We start from the raw sequence: 5,142 nt of genomic DNA on the forward strand, positions 1-5,142 counted from the left end.
TTAGGTTTTTAAAAAATAATACTGGGTTTAGGGAGAGAGTTCTGATGCAGATCCTTTGCATTCAGACGTTTCTGAATGCAGGGTTGCTTGAGACAGCATTGCCTCCTTCATCCCATCCCTCAACAGTTCCACCAAGGTCAAAGTAGATGCTGAGCTTATTCTCTTTTCAGTTTAGATCTTAGAGCAGTAAGGCACTAGCACAGGCTGCCTAGAGAAGTTGTGGGTGCTCCATCCCTGGAGATGCTCAAGACCAAGTTGGTTGGGCCCTGAACAGCTGAGCTGGGAGATGGTAGCCCAACCCACAGCAGGAGTTGGGACTGGGTGGACTTTGAGGTCTCCTCCAACTCAAACCACTCTGTTATTTGCTGTTGATAGTTTCTTTCCCTCATCAGAGCAAGAAAGAAGGAAAGGAAAAGCTGCAAAATGTTTATCTTACTTCAGTATATTCATCACTAATCCACAGTAATACACAGAGTGGAACAGAAAATGTGTTTTTCAGTAAAGGTGAACTACACTGTGCTTTTCCTAATAGCCTGTGTACAAACTGATGTGCAACACTTTTAGCATCCATATGTAACTTACAGATTTATTTGGAAACTAAGTCAGTTCCTCTGAAGCCCTTAGTCTGGCTGCCTGATGAAGCAGACTGAAAGATATGTGGCATGCAATACAGAGGTGTAGATCACTTTCATATCCATTGTGTCCTACATTCACAGAATTGGACTGGAAAGGACCTCAAGAGATTGAGTCCAACATCACTGCTAAAGCAGGCAGCCTACAATAGGTCACACAGGTAGATGTTCACACAGGTCTTGAATATCTCCATAGAAGGAGACTCCAAAACCTCTCTGGGCAGCCTGTTCCACTGTTCTGTCACCCCCATAGTAAAGAAATTTTTCCACACAGTAATACACAACGTCTAATGCTCAAGTTTTAGGCCATTACTCCTTGTTCTACCACTAAACACCACCAAAAAGAGCCTGACCTCATCTATTTGCATCCCACTTCTCTTTAGATATTTATAAATATTTATCAGGCCCCCACCCAGTGTTCTCCACCCCAGGCTGAACAGACATCTCACTTACCCTTTCCTCATAGGGGAGATGCTCCAGGCCCTTTGTCATCTTTTTGGTCCTCCACTGGACTCCTTCTAGAAGATCCCTGTCTTGCTTGAACTGGGGAGCCCAAAATTGGACACAATACTCCACATGTGCTCACACTAGTGCAGAGTAGAGGGGGAGGATCATCTCCCTTGACCTGCTGTCCACTGTTTTTAATGCACCCCAGGATTCCACTAGCATGATTAGCCACAAGGGCACACTAATGGCTCGTGGCCAACCAGCAGTCCACCAGAACTCGCAGGTCCTTCTCCACAGAGCTCTTTTCCAGCATCCTCTAACCAGTACTGACGCATGAAGTTGTTCCTCCCCGGGTGCAAGACTCTACACTTGTTCTTGTTAAACCTCGTCAGGTTTATCCCTGCCCACATTTCCAGCCTGTCCAGGTCTTGTTGAATGGTAGCACAGCTTTCAGGTGAGTCTGCCAATCTTCCCAGCTTCATATCATCAGCAAACTTGATGAAGATGTTCAACAAGACTAGGCTCAGCACCAGTCCCTGGGGAACACTGCTAGTTATAAGCCTCCAAACAGACTCTGAATTGCTGATGATAGCAATTGATCTCTGCCTGTCAGCTAGTTCTCAAACCAGCTCACCATTCACCTATCTATCATCTATATAAGATTATGCTAGTCATAGAACACTCAAGAACCCCCAGGGAATAAACATCTTCAAGTCATGAACATTAAGAAGATGTGGTCCCAGGGCAGAGGCCCTGCCTGACTGAGCTTGAAACTTCAGCACATAGGAAGTGGTAGTGAACAGGGACAGAAGGGCTCATAATCTGGCTCTATGCCACAGCCAGCCCTAGGCTATGAGTAGACCCAGCAGCTCCCAAAACTAATGGAATGGGGGAAGAATAGGGAAGGCTAGGGGAAATGACAGCCCAGCACACAAAGGGAATGGAGAAGACACACCTGGTGGACTAGCAGAAGTAGAAATGACTGAATGAGATATTTTCTATTTCAGTGATTACACTCTCTTATATATTTATATATATATCATATATATATGCACACACACAGAGGAAAAAAAAATATATATATATATATATGTATAATATTCAGTGATATACCCTCTTATACGGTCTAGTCCAAGATAAAGAAGTGGGTGACTGTGTGAGCTTTCAAATTGCATACAGCTTGTGTAAAATATATTTGAAATGTTGGTTTGAGCTCTAAGAGTCCGCCATCTGGAAGAACTAATGAGAACTCATGTCTGCCCTTTCTCTGTTTCTTCTGTGCTACCTAGACTATTTCTAACACTTTGTTCAGTCAGCAGTGTCTTAAGTTTGTAGAAGAGTACGTTTAAGAGATTCTGTTTACCTTGAAGTTTTAATGGTGACTTATGATGCTTCCAGGACACTACTGCTGTCACAGAGTGACCTCCTTCTTTATTTGGCTTTAAGCTGCTGTAAAGCCCTTTGAGAACCATTAATTAAACCTCTTGAAAGCACTACCAGTTCTTCTACATTTCCACACATAACCACAGTTACACTTTCTTCTTAATGAAAAAAAAAAAAACAAATAGCTCAAGAACTCCTGAGGTTTCAACCTGAAACTTGATATTAAGCATTTATTACACTATTTAAAGCAGATATAACCTGTATACATGATACCACAAAGCAGAATAATTTACGGGCATGCTAGTAGACTGACTTCCCTAGATCTTACCTTGGTAAAGGCCCAAGAAGACAAGCAGCTGAAAGACTAGTCAAAAAGGACTGAAGGTACAGTGCATTCTCAGCACGAAGCAGTCAAGAACCACATAAGAAACAGAATCTGCGAAAGAAAAAAAGAAAAAGAATTATACAGGATTAAATTTAAATTCTAAAAGTCAGCTGAATCTCTCTGGAGTTCATTTTCTCAGTGGCTTTTGTAAGTGTTCGCAGGTGGACATCTGCCTAAATCTGACCAGTCAGATAGGAGTAATGTTAATGAAATCATCAGCAATACCAGGTGATATGGCTGAGTTTGCCAAGTCAGGAAACTGATGAACTTGAAGTTGTGCCTAAATGCATTCTTAAGAGCTTAAAACATCTTTTCACACCAGCTGTATAGAAAGCTCTAAAATGTCAGCACTGCTTAGTTTACCATCTGTATTATCCCCACTCCTTCTTCCCTCTTTTATTTTAAGGTTTCTTTATGTTGCCAGAAGAAAAATGACTCCTAAATATTTTCAGCATGTTATTGGAAAGATAAATTTTTGAAGGGCTTTTTTGTTCTAACTCATGCTATGTAAAGCACGTTTAATAATGCTTAACATTTAGTCAGCCTACTTATTAATCATTAAAAGAATATCAGCTATCAAAATAATCCATAGTTAACTGAAATTAAGTAATCACATATTAAAATTACCCTGCAATATTGCTTAGCTTTAAGAACAGATGGAAGAATTCAAGCAAAGATTTTTAGGCCATTTATTTCAGCAACTGTTTAATGTTAATTCCGTTAAATTTTCAGAAAATTTCTAAGATAAATCTTTAATTATATTATGCATTCTGTATAGGTGTGTACTGTCAGAACATAACTTCTTTCTTTTTTTTCTTTTTTAGATTCTCCCATGACGTCTGCAGATCCAGTGTCAGATAGGAAGTCAGGGTGAAAACACCTTGATAATAATGTGAGACATTTATCTTCTCTCCCCACTGCTCTTATGTTGACATATTAAACGAATGCAACTGCAGGAAAAAACAGCTGGGGAACCTCATTTATACCCTACATGTACTCACCCTCCTTTTGTCTATGGGATAACCTTAAGGAGTAACGAAATGTTTTGTTTCTGTACTTTTTCTACAGGCTAACTATTATTCTGAATGGCTGCCTACTGCAACTTATTATTAAGTTTTCAATAATGAAATGCACTTGGCTCAAAACCTGGATATTTTATGACATCTTTACCTACTTTCTGAATCCCCTTTTTGCTACAAACAATTAAAATTAAGACCACAGCAGAGGCTCACCTTTTGATGAGTGATCTTGGAATGATTGATGCAAGAAGCTGCACTAGGAAGACAAAAGATCTTTAGCAATAGTTTTGGTAACATACTTCCTGGAGAAATGCAACCATTTATTTAAGTAGGAGTTGGTCAATATTTATCCCAAATGACAGTTGGCACTGTGTAGAATTCTGCTGGGAAAGACATGGAGCAGTGCTCACAAAATGCAGTGCATGAGAGCATGACATAAGCTGTAAAAACATCCTCCTCTTGAAAGGGTTAAAATCTAGAGAAATACATGGAGCAAAGAGCCTGCCTGATGAACTCAGAATATCCTCAGCCTCCTCTTCTCTGAGCCAAACAAACCACGGGACCTCAGCTGCTCCTTACGCACTTTGCTCTTCGGACCATTTCCCATCTTTGTAGACCTCCTTTGGACTCTCACACCTTTATAACATACAGACTGCTACAGAAAGTATCTGTCACACATCTGTTTCCCAGAAGTAATATTTTGTTCAAAGGTTTGACAAATCAGCTACAACCAAGAAGTTTCACACCCCATTTCATTACCAAAAAGCAGATGAATTACTTGTTTCTCTCTTCATTTTATAAATGCCACAAAGTGATACAGATTTTAATGTTTTGTTTTGGAACCTGTCTGGTTCATATTCGCAAATTTACTTGCTAAGCTTGAATGGTGTCTTTTAAAATCCATGTTGAAATTTGTTTGGAGTAATTTATTCTGTTGTAGTCATTTTAATTCATGTTGCAATAAGCCATCTCTGTCTAGGGACTAGACTGAAGGATTTCCTCTGATCAATTCCAAATTTGCACTCTACCTCAGATGTTACTTTGCCTCCTGTCACTCTCCTCTGTAGCATCCATTACTGAAGTAGTATGCCAGTGTTCTCAGTCTTAGTTTCAGTCCAAGCTGCTGTTTACATAAGCATCTTGTCCTCTATATGGCAAAAACTATAACAAAAACACTATATTTTCTGTGCTTCAGTGGGGGTACATGACTAAGTGCTTCAGCCATGTAGATGTGCAAATCTTTATTAAACCTTTTGGCAGCGAGTTTGCTGCAGTT

The 5,142-nt window shown here is 40.0% G+C and overlaps 1 long non-coding RNA gene across 1 annotated transcript; it reads left to right on the forward strand.

Moving 5' to 3' along the window:
* Positions 1–3,126: 3,126 nt before the first annotated feature.
* On the forward strand, positions 3,127–5,142 carry LOC128082065 (uncharacterized). The gene is made up of 3 exons (XR_008207535.1): positions 3,127–3,190; positions 3,672–3,739; positions 3,916–5,142. It is a non-coding gene; the product is annotated as an uncharacterized LOC128082065 (long non-coding RNA).

Source organism: Tympanuchus pallidicinctus, unplaced genomic scaffold (genome assembly GCF_026119805.1).
Source record: "Tympanuchus pallidicinctus isolate F22 unplaced genomic scaffold, pur_lepc_1.0 scaffold1, whole genome shotgun sequence".
NCBI classification, from domain to species: domain Eukaryota; kingdom Metazoa; phylum Chordata; class Aves; order Galliformes; family Phasianidae; genus Tympanuchus; species Tympanuchus pallidicinctus.